The 18,819-nt window shown below is 44.2% G+C and overlaps 1 long non-coding RNA gene across 6 annotated transcripts in view; it reads left to right on the top strand.

Annotated features, from left to right (window-relative positions):
• Positions 1-18,558, top strand: part of LOC142415617 (uncharacterized) — a 62,617-nt gene extending 44,059 nt beyond the window's left edge. The window contains exons 2-6 of one of the 6 annotated variants that reach the window (XR_012777467.1): positions 5,371-5,413; positions 5,859-5,975; positions 6,306-6,422; positions 13,274-13,415; positions 18,367-18,558. This is a non-coding gene — a long non-coding RNA (uncharacterized LOC142415617). The other 5 variants (XR_012777464.1, XR_012777465.1, XR_012777468.1 and 2 more) reach the window with 5 other exon arrangements.
• Positions 18,559-18,819: the final 261 nt, after the last annotated feature.

Here is an 18,819-nt window from a genome sequence, read left to right as displayed (position 1 = left end):
CGCCCATCCTTCCCGTGGAACATGCAGCCCCTGCTCTGGGGTCTGTGATTCTGCTGCTGCTGGGCTGTGTGCTTTGGGCCAGCTTTTCTCTTCCCACTTCAGGGCAGACAATCAGCTGCTCCTCAAGAAAATGTAAACTAAATAAAATATCTTTGGCCTCCGGTCTGGGTGCTGCACTACAGATGTGCAGTATGTCGAGGTGTCATCGTGGACCCAGGAGGTTGAATATATGGAGCTGAAGAAATGCTGAAGAAACGCACGCACCCTGGAAAAGGATTCATGTCCTGTTTTCCAGTCTGATACTGTGCTTATAGGATCAGAAGGACATATTGTTTTAAATTGCCTAGCTAAGTTTATGGTTGTTTGGGGTTTGCTGGGTTTTTTTGGACCCTGAAGCTGTAACAGAACCTGCCTCCCCTTCTGTAACCCAGGTGGGTTACAGCGTGCAGCCTCTTTGCCCTGTGGGCATGGGCATCTGGGTTTTCATTGGGCTACTGCATTAATTAAAAGTTTCTCCCGTCTGACGTGTGTGTGGTCCTGAGCAAGCTGTGCTAGCGGCCTGGCACGTCCAAGTTTATTGATCAATTAAAAGCTAATTATACAATCAAAGGTTTTTCATTCTGAAAGATAGCTGAGGCTGGTTTAACGGCTGACATTTTAGAGCTGCAGACCAAAACGAGCTACTTGGAGCTGGCTGCGAGGAGGGGGCTGGTCAAGTATTGCCAAAACAGCACATTTCCCACCGACTTCAGCTGGGAATCCGAACTTCAGAGTAATTGCCTGAGCATGGGGGAGAATAGCTACAGCCAGGTTATTTGTGGGCGTAGCAGCAGCCGTATCTCCCAGCTGCATGTGCACTGGCTTAAATGTATTTTCTGCCTATTAACGTGGGTGCTGGTTGGTGCCAGGCGCGAACGGCAGTATGGGTTCTCCTCCCACGACTAAGAAGTGGAGCTGCAGTCCCGGTGCGTGCGCAGCACAGGGACCCGTCCCAGCACTTGAGGACGGCCCCATCACCCGTGTCTCGGCTGGCAGGAGGGGCTGTGCTCGCAGGCTGGCCTTTGAGACCAAATTGGATATGCCATGGGTCATAATCCAAGGTTGAACAGCAGTGGATGGTTCAAATGTTGCTTGCTGTAGTTTAAGCTTTGCAGCAAATTGGCAATAAAGAACAAACTTTATACAATTCTTAAATATATGTGATTACGGCTCCTGCACTGTGCAAAATGGCGATGAGGAAACCTAAGAGAAAGGGACCATAAAACAAGGGATATGCCAAGGTGATTTTTCACGCTTCTGTGATAATTCCTTACGTTGCGAACAATGCCAGACAAGGCGGGCAGGACTGTCGTGTTCCTGTTCGAAGTGCAAAACCACTTTATGGTTTAGATCTGGAACTTTTTCTGTTTGTGATTTTCCTCATTATAAAGAAGAAAATAAACTTAGCATGTTATGAAAAGGTATTCATTGTATAGTGCATAAACTAGATACCTTAATGTTTCGCAAGATAATTGCTATGCATTGGATTGGAGCTTTTGCATCTACTGTATGAGCATTTCATTTGCAGCATCATTGCTCGCTTGCACTGTTTGGTCCTGTGATGGGAAACATTACGTTTTAGCAACAATAGAGTAAGTTTTCTGCAAGAGCTGGCCATGTATCATTATTTTTTTCCTTTTCTTTCTTTAATATTTGAGGATGTCATAAGAGCGACTAGTCGAAGAGTAGCCTGACTATCCTTAAGAATGATCACAGCGTCACTGTGACACTATTTCCTACTGGTAGCTTGCAGCTTTGCCCCTCACTTCTTGTATCTCTCTGGGGCTCCTAAGCTTCAGCTCAAGTTTAGTACGCTGCGTATGGTAAATAAACACTAACAGATAACATCTCAAGTTATTTCCAACTTTGAACATTTTTCCAAGAAACACAAAGGTCAAGTGGAATGAAATTGTTTTTAAAAACAAACAGGCCAACAAGGAAAAGAATTAATTGCAGGTTTGAAATAACATAATGACGTCGGAAAATAGCAAACTGGATTTGTAGCTTGAAATCTTATTTCAAATGATTTATGTTCGTCATATTTCTGCTTGTAAACAGAGATTAGAGAATAAACTTAATAAATCTCCCACTAAGGCATAGAAAAGCACATGTGCATTGCTAACGTTTTAAAGGTCCCAGTTAAAGCTCTAGATTTCGCTAACAAGCAGACACATTTTTTTGTAATGAAAGACGAGTAGAAAATACTTTCCTGTGAATTAATGAGCTAATTTTTGGATTACACTCACAGCTGTTACTACATGGGCTGGCTTTGGTCATTATAATATGTTCTGATAGTCCCCCTAGTAACAAGTAAAGCGGTCTCACAAGCTAGGAACAGTTCAAAGCTTTTGATTACACGCTGGTCCTTGAAGCTCCCAGTCACCCACTCTTTAAGATGCATGCTCTCCATCTGCGAGAGCATCCGCATGACAGAAGCTTGCGAGAAGGCCTGCTTGAGCAATGCTTTCAAGATGTCAGCAATCAGCTAACAGCAGACATTCAGAGCAACTATTACAGCCCTCGCCATCCAGGTTTGGGGATTTCTGTGTTCCTTCAGGAATGATCAAACTTAATCTCAGTAATATAGAGCACAGCCTCTCCAAAAGAGATCCAGGCTTGTCATGTGTCACACTGTTTTCTCAAGCCAAAAATAAATATTTTTTTTTTCCTTCAACTTCTACGTTTCATCTGCTGAAGCATTTGAAATATAACATGAGCTCCGAACGGCAGTGCCAGTGAACCTAACCCTGCTGCCTTTGCGCAGGCGAGGCTTACATGGGAATCATCTCCAGAAAGGCCTGAAGCACTGACCCGCCATTACATTAACTTCGCGAACGGTCAGAATTTGTCTTTCTGTTCCAAACTTTACTTCTATGGGCCCTCAGGTCCCCCTCATGCCTTGTGCATTATACACTTTCCATTAACAGATGCCACATGTTAACAGCTTTAATAGAACTTATTAGGTTTAATGGGACGGTGGTAGGGAAGTAGCAAGCAGAATGATGGATAGTTGCAATTCATCCATTAAGAAAGCTTACTTTAAAAGTCTTTGTCGGTGTTTTACCTGTGTTTAAAGCATCTCTAAAGTGATCAATTAGCCAAGAACTTTTAAACAAAATTTAAACCTCAGAGCTGACTTGCAGCCTAACAGAAGGATGAAAGATAAATGACTTGTAGCGCCCCAGCATTTAAACTAATGTATGTGTGGAGGGTAATTGCATCGGTTTATAGGCTTTCATTTACATAAAAAGGAAATCAGTGCTTGACATGTAACAAAGTTATGTGAGAAATAACCATAATTTGCTGTACTGCACACTAATAAAATTCTGTTTGTTTAAAATGGTTTCTTCATGAGACGGTTGTTTTCACAAACTGATAAGCAAAGGAAAATACTTTATGATCTGGTTTTTTTCTTGTTCACTCCAAATGCTGCGTATGCTGCAGTGAATTTTACAGTAAAATACTCTGGGCTTATACATTTCATAAATCAAATAAAAATAAAGTGGCTAGTAATCTACCTCGCAACCAACTTTCTTCACTGTGAAATTATAGGGAAAAGGATCTTGTTACTGGATTTGAATGTAAAGCACCGTCCATTTTTTTTTTAACTGTACAACTGGTTATCAAATTGAACTCTGTCTTTGTCTTTCAGATTTTTAAAATGACATTTTTAAAACATTTGCCTGGGTTCTTTCTGGTGTTATTTGGAGGTATTGTCGGAGATGTGTAAATGTGCAATAATTCAGCTGCCTGTTGTCCAGTGAACTTGAATCGTCATGAGCCACTCTCATTACAGGCTATAACCCAGGAGGCAAAGCAACACACGTTCTCACTACTGCCGTAATACTGTGCCCCATTGCCAGTAGACAGGTTCTGTAAGAAAGTTATTTCAGGGTTGGCCCATGATCTCTGATCCTTCTTCATCTTTTTTGCTTTTTACCTAATTTGTTGTTTTGGGCAAACACGTGTATCCATCCTTTCATGCACTGCACGCTTCTGGCATGCTGCAAGAGGAAAACCTGGTCTTAGTGAGAGGCAATGCTAGTGCAAATTTAGGCAATACATGATCTGGCCACTTTGAGGAAACAGGACCTTTAGGTAGAGCATCAAAAGTAGAAATGACCTTAGCTTGCGTTTCACTCATCCAATTCAGCCTTCTCCTAAAATGCTGGGGACATTCAGAGGAAGAGTTTTGCACAGTCACGTTCCAGTTATGTGGTTTCAGTACGCTGACAGCAAAAGCACTGGTGCATCAGAGTTCAAGACTGATTCCTCAGATTTCTTCTTGAAAATAATTTTTATCTCTTATTTATCTGAAAAGGTGCAATTGTTACTCTGGGTAAGAATGATTCTGTTATTTAAATCACAGAATATGAGTAAGGGGTTATTTATATCCAGGCAGTTCCTTAAATGGGAAACAATGCACTGGTGTTTGTTCTAATGCATTATTAATTTCAGTCTGCTGGATTTCTGTTCTTCTACAGTATGAACCTATTGTCGAGAAACAGCAGAATTTTGTATACATTTAAATATATACAGATTTCCAAAGTTTGAAATTCTATGATTTGTGCTCTTTGCAATATATTTACCCAGAAAGGTTTGGCTCAGATGGAGCATCTGGTTTTCAGTGTGTTCCTAGTTTTAAACTCAGTTACGGTTTTGACATAAGAAGACCAAGTGACAGAAGGTCACATATTGAGCCTCTGACTCAGCTGGGATGGAGAACCAAGATCTTTCTGACTGCATGCCTTTTGCTTGACGTGCTGCAGAGCAGCTCGAGTGCCCGTAGAGGAGAGGGTGCTTGTGCAGGTCACCCCGTGGAGATCAGCAGGACAGTTCGTGCTGGTAGCAGGTCACCAGTAACAGCGAGGCCTAATCAGAGAACAGCGCTCCAACCCCAGGTGTCTTTTGGGGTGGAAAACAGCAATACCTTCTCTGTTCATAGATTTTCTGTTTGTAACCCAGATCCTAGCCAGTCTTAGGTGGGACGTAGGCATGGCATTCATTTCCCTTTGTATTATGAGAAGTGCAAAGGTTCTGGTGGCTCCTGGTGGACAGACAGTACAGGAGCATATGAAGTGAGTGGTGGAGACACGGTGATCTTTGTGACCTTCCTATACAGAAAAGGCCATGTATTAATGGATGGAAAAAGCATTGGGAGCTTCTAAGGGTTTTGTAGAGTGATTTTCTGTGTGTGTATCTTTATGGGTTTGGTGCAGGAAGAGGGAAGACTTGTTCAACAGACAGTCTAGACTAGATCTGAAGAGTGGTTGTAAGAAAACCTAAGTCCAGGTGATTGAATCAAATACAGTAACTGCTTTTTTATTTCAGTTGTATAGGGGAGACCAGTATGCTGGGACAGCTCTTCAGCTCTGTAAGTGCAACTTCCCTTCACGTGAATGAAAATGTACAGATTTAAGCAAGTTTGGGCTCTGAACATTTATTCTTTAGCTATGTTTCAGCTAGAAATTTGTATAATAAAATCATACTAGTTTCCCAAAGCAAGCTATATTGCTTCTATGCCATATCTGCAAACAATTAGTCAAAAATGGTCCTTATTTGAACAGTAATCGTCTTAATCTTCCTATGCTAGAAAATTCCTAAACCTTGAGCCAATATTGTGACAGTTAGTTTATTATTTGATAACACAGGCATTCTGTATAACAACATTGCTCTGGATGCGGAGCGTCCTTTAATCAAGTGCAGGGCCGGAAACAGATATCGTAGATGCATCAGGCTCGTAAGTGATAGGAAGTCATCGACACTGATTTGCTCCACAGAAAGCACACAGTCAATGTAAGTGTCTTTTTTTCCTCTAGAAACTACCTAGAGTGCCCATGGCAGCGCTCGGAGGAGCTTGCCCTTGCCCTGCCACTTCCTTTCTCCCCTTCTTTCCCTCTCTGAATGGGAGCAGATTTCCATAGTGCCTGATTAAGGTAAGGTTTACATTTGCTTCTCGAATTACTAGAAACAGAGATGGTCCTTTAGGAAATGCACATGTGGACATGACAGCTATGTGTTAATTTTTGGTGCAGACCATGAAGTAAATTTGATATGACTCTAAAATAAAGCACAATCATTGGGCCAATTAGCTTCTTCCCCACTATTTTGTCTTCCCTAAAATTTGTTCTCACCTCCCAGCCACTGAGGAGTTTTAGGTAGATGCTGTTTCTTGACTATGGTGCTGATGCTCATTTCTCAGCTAGCAGCTTTGCTCTGCCTAAGGGTGTTAAACCTTGCAAGACTGATGACCTGTTCTCCTGCAGAAAATGGGATCCTTGCACACCTCGGAGCCTGACCATCTGAGCCAAAAAATGGCTGCAGTGTGAATGAGGGCCAGCTTTTGCATTCATTAACAGCTTTGTAAGCTGGTTAAAATTGTTGTAAGTTTGCTTTTCTTCTTTTAAAACAACAGGAAGTATTTCAAATTAATGCACAGTATTGTTGATGTAAATTCTACCAAGAGCATGTCAACATATGCAATATTGTCCTCTAATGATACCTCGTGGTGTGTGATATGCTTGAGATTTATTGGGAAGGGCTTCCCTGAATTTATCAACAGCACGTCTCCAGGCTTCGCAGTGAGGGGGGCAGGAGCTGCGATGATCATCCTCAGGGGAGAAGAGGAAACCGAGGCCTGAATGAATGCAGCATTGCGTCTGCAGGACTCAGCTGTGACAACGCTACTGACAGATTCTCAGCTTCTCACAGGGAGCCTGAGATGCTCCAACTGCCGTTTCTCAGCAGCCGCTGGAGCCAGCAGCGATGCTGAGAGTGTCCGTACTTTTGCTCTGTTCTTCCTTTTCATTTTGGCATGAGTTTCTCAGCTCTTTTCCCTTTTGGGTGGACACATCCAGCCGTTGTTTGCCGGGGGGGATTGGCCCTGTGGTGCCCGGGAGCTGTGCCAGGTAGGACTGTGCTGAGCCAGGGCGGACGCATGGATTTAGGGACCCCGGCTCATCACTGACCTACTCAGGGGAAGGTGGCTTCTGGTTCAAGCTGTGTCTCAAATGGTCTTGAGCTTTGTCAGAAGTGCTCAGGCTGTGGCTGAACAAACTGACTCGTGCGCTCAGCCAGCAAAGGTTTTTTGTGTGTAAGCTGGTGCGTGAGCTATCCCGCCAGGTTTTGGCGGACCTATTCAGGGTGTAAAATGAAACACTTGCTGAGCGTTTTTTTCTGGTCAAAGGTCTTAGGGTTAAAACAATTCAGCGAACAAGTGCTAAGAGAAAAGAACCACAAATTTAGTGTTAATCATCCCTTCTTGAAGCGCCGTATCAAATCTGGTACTGCGACCAATACAGCACAGTGGAAATCCTTAAATGTTGGACACGAACACTGATGGGCCGAACAAGCATCATCAGCCCTAATGTCTGCAGCCTTTGGGACGTGCACAGCCTTTCTGCACATCCTGAGCTTGGTTAGCATGGAGAAGGCGGGACCCACGCCCAGCGATTCCAGGTGGCACAGTACTGTATTGACATGGAAATTGTTCCTTTGCTCTTTACAGACCTGGAAATTCCTGCTGATGAATTAAGTTTTGGGGTTTAGGACATACCTCCACAGACACATTCTCTAGTAACTGACAACTAACACACAGTATTTTATACTCATTCGGAAACTGGTATTCTGTAGCTTTCACAGCAGTGTCTAAAAAAAATTATTCTCTGCTAAGATCCCTCATAAATTTCTATAGCACATTTATGTTCCAAATCTGCATTTAATTTAGGTTTAATAAGACATTTATAGTATAGCATATTCACTACATACTAAATGATTATTAAAACCTGTGGAGGATTAACAACCTCATAACTCATACTGGAGATACCTACATCAGGTCTTAACTTGCCTGTAGATACACCACTGCTGCTGAGCTGGGCTGAGACCCTTAAACCAACACCTTCCCTCCCAAAAGAGGGGCCCCGCACCATGCACATAATTTCCCTTTCTGCCCTGGACCAGAAGAGCCGATGTGACGGCCAACCTCCAGTGAAACAGTGCAAGTTTTACCACTCAGTTGCAGAAAGCCAAGATTTCATCCTCCAAATTGTCTCATTTTTTTCAAGGCATGTTGCAAGATTGTTTTAGTTTTAAAGGAAACGGCCCAGACCGGTGCTAGAATACCGATATGATTGTGATTGATAGTTGTTTAAGAAACATGTTCTGTGTTTTGTACCTCTGTAAGGTCTGGAGGATGGGCAGCGCGGGGCAGAAATATCAGGGTTCGTGTGGACCTCTGGACTGCAGCATGGTCTCTGCGGTGAGAGCTTGCCGGGAAGCTTCAGCCACCTCTCTGGAGACTACATATGACATTACATATATTTATAAATGAAGAGAATACTGGAAATCTGTTAAATGATGTAGGATACACCTGTAGCTGTTTCAAACCAATGACTCATTCTACTCTTTGTTTCTCCTCGTGCTTGGTGAGCAACTGTTGGACTTGCTTTGCTTCTGCCGGAGGGTGCTCAAGGGTCTGGAATGGCCCTTGGTATGTTAAGACAAGCAAAATTATTATAAGTAAATTATATGGATCTGCCATGTCAGGCATGGATACAGGGTCTTGAGTCCCTGTGGGCAAGCAGGACAAATACAGGGCAGTGCTGGACTTCCCCAGGGAGGGTGGGTGATGGGGAGCAGGACCAGGAGCACCCTGCCGACACGTGGCCATGGTTCTCCTTGATAACAGGGGAATGCATGTGGCCTGGCCCTTCAGCAGGGGGATTTAATAATTTTTATAGTCCTTAACTGAAATCTTTATGATACAGCCAAGCTGAGCTGGTTGTCCCAACTGACGGTCAGCGGGCACGACTTTAGGATCAGCATCAAGGCTGTGGCTGGAATATGCACGTTTGGTGTTAAAACTTCATTTTTTAAGGGTTTGCATTGAAACACGAGAATATTTTCCTAAGTTGGAGTAGATTTCTTCAACCCACAAGTATTGTCTAATAGGAAAATGAAACGGACAGTACGTTTTTGTCTATGTATTTTGCACGCTACCGCATCAGCTGCACTCCTGTTTTAACCAATCTGCAATACAACAGACAAAACACGAGAAGTATTAGACAAAATAACAGAGGGAAAACTTAAATTTCCTTGTCAAAATATCTGTTTATGCAAGCCTGACAACATCTCCTGGCGTGTGGCATGAAAAATGGGGATTATTTCTCTGGGCGCTGAAGAGGGGACACTGCGTCAGTCGATCAGATCCGTCCGGACACGCCGAACTCTGCCCCGCAGCCCGATACCATCAGGTCATTTAATCCTGCGAAATTCCTGCTAACAAGTCAGCAACAGGAAGCCGCTGAGGTGTAGAAGAAAGAGCGATAGCGTCATCTCACACTGCTCATAAAATAACAATACTTTTTTTTTTTATGTGACCTAGGCACTAAGCAGCATTTCCCCAGCCAAGCTGGAAGAGAAACCCTTTATTCAACAACTAGAAAACGTGCTTAAATCATTAATAAAATATTACCCAGGTTTGACAATTTTTTCTAGTAGTACCGTTGATATCCTCCACAATGGTTTTTCTGCAGTTAAAAAAGGAGCATTTGAGAAGAGGGCGGATATGTAATTTTTGAAAGCATTAACGGCAGTTCAGTGTGACCCTCTCATGCTGTCTGTCCTGAACTGGCAACCACGCCGGTGTATCTATCTCCTGAGGTACTACAGCCTCTGTCTCGCCTGGGCGTGCGGGCTGCGCCGTATGAGCCAGGCGCGTATTTACGAGGCTGTAGCTTGGCTGGGATTCACAACAGAGCAGAGGGACGGGCTGTGCTCGAAGCCACGCACAGAGCAGACCCGGGGCCACGCAGGCAGCGTGGGGGGGACAGGGACCTGGGAAGGAAGGGGGTCACAGCCTTTGGGCACAATGGGCGTCCCTGCGGGGTCTGCAACCAGATTGAGTCTCTTTGGCCCATCCATCCCCTCCATAACGCTGCTCAAGTGTCCGCTACTTCTTACGATCCAGGGAAGCTGGCACCATCTAATGAGCACCGCGGAGGGGGCAAGCAGTGAGGTTCACCTCCTAGCTCAGCCATGGCCTCCTGCGATGAGCTTGGCCGGGTGCTTAGCTGTCCTGTCCTTTACTGATACAGCCGTAAAACTGCACTTTATTTGTATGGTTTTATGAGGATCTTGTGGTGTAAAGGATCATGTTTGAAGCTAAAAATAACCAGAAGCCAAAAGCCAGGCAGTGCCACACTGGAGCAGGCTCAGCACATCCGTGTGCAGGAACCCCCCAGCGTTTGGGCCTTGCCCAGCTGAATGCTTAATTGAAATGTTAAATAGACAACTAAAATACTACTGTTGGCAGATATGCAACTACTGGTAACAAAGTGGGTACCGGAAAACTGAATTTGGGGTGAAAGCCCGGGACGGATGGGTGATGGACTCGGTGCTGCTGCTGACGGGCTGAAGCAGAGCTGCTGTCGCATGGCTGCCGTGTGAAGGCCAAGCAGGCGGCGGGTTTTCGGTTCCACTGCCTGCTTTGTAGCTGGGTTGACACCCAAACCAGAATTTTGACTGCTGTGAATTACAGTTCAAAGTTGCACCCATAAAGAAATTGTAAGCATGTTTTCATTTCAGACCATTGGAAATAACCTGATCAGCTGTAACTAAAGCGTGAGGTCCCTTCCCAGGCAGTGAATGCGAGTAATTCAATAGATTCATCGCTACGAGCTTGGGTGAAGAACTAATATTAAAGAAATCCTTTTTGTTATCAAGTCTTTCTAGCCCGTTGGGACTTACTGAGGCATTCAACTTTCATTACTGTCTATGGTTTCTGAAATGTCGTTCTTGGTTTTTCCGTCAACTGTTCTTGAACCCCTGGTCAGGGGAAGGAAGGCTACGAGGAGGCATCTTTTACCCTGTTGAGGTTTTTCTTCTCCTTTAAAGAAAGAGAGAATTACCACTGTGTAATATGCCCGAACAAGGAAGTCTGGGGGCTCGGGACAAGCCGGTTCAGCCAGTTAACAACAGATTGCTTTCATTGCTTCAGCATGTCAGCGATTACTCTAATGCTGCGCTCTGGTGGGGGCTGGATGATGATGGCGAGTGCCTGAAAACTGGCCCCCAATTCATTATTCTCCACAAGCGCAAAGGTCAAGCGCCCGCGCCCCCGTCGTTGGGCACCTTACGCAAAGTGCACGTACGGGGAGGAGCCCCTGACATCTTTGATTTTTCCCACACACAAACTGTTGGTACAAGATGCAATCTGGGAGTGGAAGGGCCGTGGACAGGATGATTGGGGACAGCTGCTCCCCAGAGGCCTCCAAGGGCAGAGCCCGAGCACTAAATACCCTCCGCTTTCCATGGCCTCGGGACAGGAGAGGTGTCAGGCTACAAAGGGGCACAGATGGAAGTGAACAGGATTAAGCAGTGCTGATTAACTATAAGGTTTTTTTCAGTAAGGTAATGGCACTTAAAAAAAACAAAACGGGAGGTATGTCCTCACCAGCTTCTTCCATCCATCATCTGAGGATGACCAAGGCTGCGCCTGAGATGGGTCACCCGTGTCTGCAGGCTCATCCCTGCTGAACTGTGACTTGGCTTTGAAGAAAATGAGTCGTGAAGCAACCCTCCCTGCCCTGCCTCTGCTATTTTAATGACTGATAGAAGAAGACACGGTCCTTCGTACAGAGAGATCTCAAACCCACTTGAGTTAGCAGTGATGGCTCTAGTAGGTTTTGGATCAAGTCTACGCAGTGCAAGAGCTTTTCCACTCTTTTAACTAAAGCATGTGGGCATTTTTTCATTTCTTCTGCAGGTAGAGGTGATTCCAGCAGGTGTTCCTTGCTTCCCTGTTAGCTCTCCTCTGACGGTAAAGGCCGTGTGTGGATAAATCCTGGCGACCGCTAAGTGGAAAAACTTTTTGTTTACCGCACAGGGTTCTCCCAGTTTAGTTTCTTTTATCAAATCTCAGATATAATAAAGAGGGATGAAGAATAAACATAGCTTTTACTTGATTCTCTTCTGATGTAAATGGATGACGTTCAATTTTTTTATAATCTGTTACTTTGACACTGTAATAGCAGCTGTTAAATCTGAGGAGGCGGAAAGGTACACTTGAAAGAATGGTATGAAGAATCCGTAATGTTGTGATCAGAGATCTACGGAAGAGATGCCTGATGTGCAGAATAACTGAGCTGGTTTCTGATGTTTTCATTAATCTGTGTCACATAATGGACTTTGGCTCAGACCGACAGTTAATTTTAATTAATCTAGACTGCGTGTTTTCTACTGGCTCATCTTGTTATTTGTCTCTCCTCTCAACAGCTTTCTCTGTGCTCATGAAGCTCTGCAATGCTCTGGCTGTCAGCAAAATCTGATATCAAAGCGGTGGTGCCGTATCTTGTTCAAATTCTATTGTTTATGTCAATTCTCCCCACCCCCTTAAATAACCAGTTAGATCAGAACCAGCCTACAGAGTGTTTTAATTTTCCTCTCAGTTTACAAAGGCACCCGTACAGGGAGGTCTTGTGCTTTCGCACCCGGAGTAACTGGGAGCAGCGAGGAGCTCTGGACGAGGCTCCCACGCTGCGGATCACTTATACGCTACCCAGTTGCTTCTGCTGCTATCAAAACCTTCCTCGCACTTCACCATATACTTAAAGGTTGCATAAAGAAGGCTGAGCTAATCTGAAAGAGGAGGAATTTCCAACTCCATTAACTTTACTGTAACCTGAGAAAACTCTTTCCAAATTGTTTGTGGGCAAATTGCTCTTGCTAATGGCTGGAGCAGAGCTGGCCACAGTGCCTTTCCTACCGCTGCCAACCCCCTGCCTATTCACATGCGGCCCTCACTTTGCAGCCCTGATTCTTTCTAATCGCATGATAAAGAGGAGCCAGAGTAGTGTTGCTAGTGAGATATTGAAACTTCTGCAAGAAATGGGTTGGCTTTAACCAGGCTTTTCTCCTGTGAATTCAGCGTTTCTGTGCCCGGGACAGTGAAGTTCTACTTAGCAATAGGATACTTGTAGTTTGATAGAATGTAGATTGGTTAAAAAAATAATACCAAAACACTGCAAACACACAGATGCTGTCGTGCTAGCATGCCACTAAAATATCGGTGAACTATTCCCTCGGCCATTTTTCCAACACTACCAATTTGTGCTGATGATTTTGGGGATGAAGTGTTTAGCTAATGGGAATTCAGTTACGAGTACATTTATCCTGCCCTCACCAGCAAACAGACATCAACCAATAATGACAACCCGTCTGTTCTCCTCTGCGCAAGAATACGTGACGCACCGAGGCGCGTCCCCACGCAGCGCTGGACGCTGCCGGGGCACGGGCGGACGGGCAGCGTCGGCTGCTCGGCTCCTTCGGCGGCTCCTCTCTGGTCACGGCTTAGTTCGTCCGCCTCATGGTCAAAGAAGGTGGGACGTACTTATTGCTTTCCAAATGCTTTCTTTTTTAATTATTAATTTTGTGTTGACAAGGAAAGTACAAGTTTGTAACCAGGTAATCAACCCTTTTTTTTGGCATACATAGAAACAGCTAACCGAGTAAAACTGCAGTTTTTTAACTGAGGAAATACAAGTTCATTTGTATCCTGCAATTCCACTGCCAGTGACGTGGTGCTGGCTCTGCTGGCGCTCTGTGAAGGACGACAGCGGTGTGAATCTCCTGCCTCTATATCCCAACAGGATATCCTAGCACGGGTGACGTTGCATTATTCTCATTACACAGTAATATTATGGTTTTCAGATAAGACGCTTACACAGAAAAGGAGTTGCTCCCTAGGGGATGTGAATGTGTGATGAGAGAAACTTTCAAGAGGAGGAGAAGAGTGCTGTTTTCATGAACTCAAGTGCTGCACTTGCGAGTGTGTAACAGGGGCTGGTTTGATTCGGCATTTGTGTGTGAAGTTGAAAAGAGAGCAGAGCTTTCACCCTGAAACTGTTCAGCCACCACAGAAACTCGGTTTCCTCCAAGTTCCGCTTTGTTAGGCACTAGGAAGCAACAGTCTGCTCCTGTAATGCTGAAAAACAAGCACAGAAAATCTCAGTTGGCGTAATTATCATCAAAGCCCTGCGTATCTGGCTTTGCTACATTCCAGCTGGAGGGAAGTAAAAATGAGGAGTTTTGTTTAAAATACACGCCATGGATGTAGCATGGGGGGAACATGCCTGAACAGAAACTGGGAGAAAAACAGCTCACGCTCACGTCTTCTGGGGAGGCTGGGCGCAGGTTTCAGCCTCAAAGTCAGTAACTCTGATCCCATTCCGTAAATAAACATGACAAACTCAGCGAGGCATCAAGATTACAGACCAAAGACCATTGCAGATGTAGGGGCAGTTACTTTTAAAGTCATATAAATGTGGAGGTGGGAATTCTGTCACCAAGTACACTGTTGTCCAAAGCAATGTAGGTTTTCCAAATGGTTGTGGTACCAAAGCCGCAGGAAAAATGCAAGACCGCCATAAAAATCTGGGACGGAAGTACATTCCCCACTGCCTAATGGAACAACTTCCAATTTCTGGTTAAGCCAGGATGAGTTTGTATTTTGTTTCTTTGTACATCCATAAAGTCAGTGCACGCAGAATCCCCAAATTACTATGTTATTCCCCAGGAATTAGCAGCCACTCCACTTGGAAAAAAAAAAAAACATTTCAGTTGGATTAGATGATAAGATTTCCATCTGGAATTGTGATTATTTTGTCTTTATTGTAAGAGGCCCAATGATAATTTTCCCCTTACTTGAGAAGAGAAAAAGGCCAGCAATTTCCATAGCTCTAACTCTCAAAGTATCTTTCACTTTACCTCCTTATTGGAAACGCCATTCCCCGATCAAGCAGATGATTTTAATGTAGGCTGGATTTTGAAAGGCAACGGTCCAGTCACTGGATCCACACAGCATCTGGGTAGGAGTCAGAGCAAGTGGAGGACTAGAGCAGAGTAATTTAATAGGCATAATAGCAAGACTATTTTTATATCATATTACATAATGCTTATTTATTTATAGACAATTTAAGATCATGAAGTCATGTCTAATACAAAATCTGCTACTTCAGCTCTACAAAAATACATCTTTTATTTATATGGATATATATGGCGGACACATGGATGCCTTACTCCAGGGAAAGGAAACCTCCCACTATGTCTAATTCGTGATAAAGCATTCAGCAGTTCATTAACATGTTTAATTTTGCAGATTAGAAAACAAAATGTCCCTCATCAGACAGGTCAGGGACTGTTTGGAGCACAATGTTGTAACAATCACAGTTATTTCTCTTGTGGATACTGTAAGACCAGTGGTTAAAGACACTTGGAAAACATTGCTTAGCGGTGGATTTCAGTGAAATATCAGTTTATGTGTCTATGTGGACTCTCCAAATTTTGGCTTCCCCTTGCTGAAAGGGTACTGTAGCCAGATCAATATACCATGGAAGTATAATTGCCAAGTTTTGAACAAGTCCAAGGTGTGCGCAAGCCTTCAGAAGTTTGAGGACTTTTCTATACCATCTTCAAGTCTTTTAAAGCTGAAAAGTTTTCTTGAACAAGTATTTCTATAACATATTAGCAATTATGAAGATAGCAATCAGCATAAAGAACCTTTCTCACAACAATTTAATTCAGCTGCATCCTTACTTTGGGTGGAATTTTAGATAAAGCTGGATTTAAAATAGTCTCCACCATCTTTTTCGATAATCACACCTGCAAAAAAAATCTGTTTGAATCCCCAAATCTGCCATGGCTGCGAATATTTGCTAATTCTTTAAACTTTTATAGACTACACTGGGAAAGTGTTGCCCCCCCCAACATTAAGTCCTGACCTTGCTTCTGCACGCTGTGCTGTGACTTTGCACACCCCGTGTACAAGGTGGATGGTACGGAGGAATTCAGAAGTGGTACAATACGGAGTATTTCCATATTGTGTCCTCTTGGATTATGTCAGTGAGGAACAAGGAGGCTTGATTTAGCTCCTTCAGTAGCTTTAACTTCTACCTGCAAATGAACAAAAGACTTGCTTGGAAGCAAGTGTTTATTAAGAGGAGCCTGAGTAACATCTACATGCCCCCAGTACTGTCAGCTTGGATAAGGGCAGTACAATCTGGTCCCCAAACTGGCGTGCTGAAAACGAGACCTCGGATGGCATCTCCTTCTGCCTGTTCTGCCCTCGAGGTGCGAGCAGAGCCGGCTCTGAGGGCTGGCTTGGGCTGTGCTCACAGGACTGCTGTTGCCTGAATACATAGCGGGTTGAGGGGGGAACGTGAAAAACGGCAATGCTTTATCCACTGTCAGAGTACAGAAAAGCTTACTCCTTTCTCTTGACAGAAAAATGTCTTTCTCCTGCCAGCAGTGCCCTTTGCACGGCATGGATTCATCCCAGCATCACTGAAATGCCACTGGCAGTCAGCACAGACACACAAATTGCATGTAGGTCAGCCTATAAGCTAGGCTAAAGGTAAAAGAGAAAACTTTCCAATTCTACGTAATTTGGCACGTTACATGTAGCAAACATGGAAAAAATGGAGGGGAAAAAAAAGAAAAAAAAAGGTTTATCTCTGAAGTCATCACGACCCAAGAAGACCCCTATGGTGTCCTGCCTTTGCACGTCGCGGCAGTGACATATGCGTTGACAACGTCTGCTAAAGGTGAATCCGAAGACATCAGCCATCAGGACTCTGGCATTATGTCTCAAAAAGGGCTTTTACTTTGCAGGTGGGGCCTGCGCATTTCTCTGTAGGTCACAGCGGAGATTACGTTTCAGGTCAGCAGCCTAATGAGGAGTCGCCCTGCCAGGCAAAGGAATGCCATATGGCTTCTTTTCCCTACTTAACACATTATGAAAGCTAGAAGAAACAGCATTTGGAGCTCTCTTGGATTGTTGAGAGTTCGTGGGGTAAACAGGACTAAACGTGCGACGCAGTTTGTGAACAAACGCTAGTAAAATTAGGTTTGTACCGAGCAATACTGTTTTTCTGCTATTTTAACAGATTCTGACAGCTATTGTTTAGTGAACCTTGGCAGCATATAAAAAGATGTGTTCTTTAAACAAGACCCCACTTAATTGTTTACCAGCATCTCCTTTTCTGTTTAATATAAGTAGCAGCGGTTTCCGCATTTGTTCTGCCAAAGGAAGAAGGCATTGAAATAATTCAGATGGCTCGGTTGGCCCCCCAGACATTTCCAGGGAGATCAGTCACTCACATACTGGAAGCTCCTTGCCCTGTGAATACGTTGTGATCAAAGGGCTCCAAATCTGGAGCACAGGTGCTGCACGGCGCGGCTGCGGGAAGAACTACCTAAAGTTTGAAAGTGAGGAGAAACCAACCTGGGAAGAATCGGGGATGGGTTTTTGAGGCTGCCTTGAGTTCAGCTGGCAAGCAGTTGACAAAAATATTAATGTCCAAAAGACTTAAAAACGTAGACAACATTGGGGTTTTTTTTAAATTTTGTCAAAGCTTTTTGGGGGCTCACTCTGCCTTTCTGCGAGTCTGACTGTCTGTTTCCCTCGCTTTCTCTTTCGGAGTGGGGGTTGAGAGGTTGGCGAAGGGATAGACTCCAGATGTCAGGGAAAAAAAAAAACCCCCAGAACTGATCCCAACAGAGCATGTTCTGAATCAATGGTCTCCATAGTCCACCGGCCCGTGCAGCCCAGCTCCACTTAACAAAGGCATTATCTGTGCCAGGAGCGATGCTGCCTCCTGACTGTATTTGTACTACAAGCTTATTCATATTCAGAGGAAGTGCCCTGGGTCGGTGCGTGTTCAGCTAGGTAACCCCAAGGTCAGGTTTAATTGCTCTAAAAGGTGGCACATGGCAATGAATGAGCTCTAATGATTTAGATAGTATCTATTTCACATCAAGAAGTTTCCACTCTGAACAGACCTAATCGAAAGTAATTTGAAAGTTAGGGAAAATAAAAACCATGCCCACAATGACCTAAATACCTATTTCCTTGAATTTTATGCCCTAAATAACCTCATTCCTGGGAAGTTTAATTTTTCCCTTCTGCTAAATATACAATTGCCTGGGAGAAATGATTGGTCATAATCAAGCTTTTTAAAGCTGCAACTGTTAAAATATTATTGTTCTACTAAGAATTTTGGAGGGGAAAGCAGCCAGTATAGAGGCAGGGAGTGAATACCCCCAGGCTGTCAGAGCTAGTGTCCATGGGAACTCTACTCGTGCAGTACTGCTTTCACATTTTTTTATATATGTGTTCGTTTATATATTTATATATTATTTACATATTTATATATGTATATATGTGTGTATATATGTATGCAGTGTGTGTGTATATATGTTTAGGTGTGAGACGTTTAGTATCCTTAGTTTCACCTCCTGCTATCACAAATAAATAATGATTTGCATTTTCAGAGAAAAGTATGATTCTTTCCCAGCCTCACTTAAAGAGGAAGAGTGACAAACCAAAGGAGAAGGCAACGTGCCCGTGCAGATGGTGCTGGTGCGCTGGGCTGTGGCGTGATCAGGACTGGCACAGTGTCCCCGTCAGGAGCGAGGTGCTTGTGTCCAGCAGGCTCCGAGCCATCGTTGTCCCGCCATACATATCTTATGTATGCTTTACACTCTTTGTGCTTTACACTGCTTTACACTCCCTCCCCAGCCTCTGCACCCTTGCATCTTTAGGCAAAACATGGATTACATGGACTGTGTGGTCAGGAGAGGGCTACCGTACGTCCGCAGCCAGATGGGAAATGTTTGCTGATGAGATGCTGAAGACTCCACAGATGTGTTCGGGTAACCCTGACAGGTTAGGCGTCTCCGACCCAGACGTGTGCCAGCAGGGTCAGGACAGCTGCCTTTTTTTGC

Source organism: Mycteria americana, chromosome 11, assembly GCF_035582795.1.
Source record: "Mycteria americana isolate JAX WOST 10 ecotype Jacksonville Zoo and Gardens chromosome 11, USCA_MyAme_1.0, whole genome shotgun sequence".
Classification (NCBI taxonomy): domain Eukaryota; kingdom Metazoa; phylum Chordata; class Aves; order Ciconiiformes; family Ciconiidae; genus Mycteria; species Mycteria americana.
This window is presented reverse-complemented; position numbering and strand designations above follow the sequence as displayed.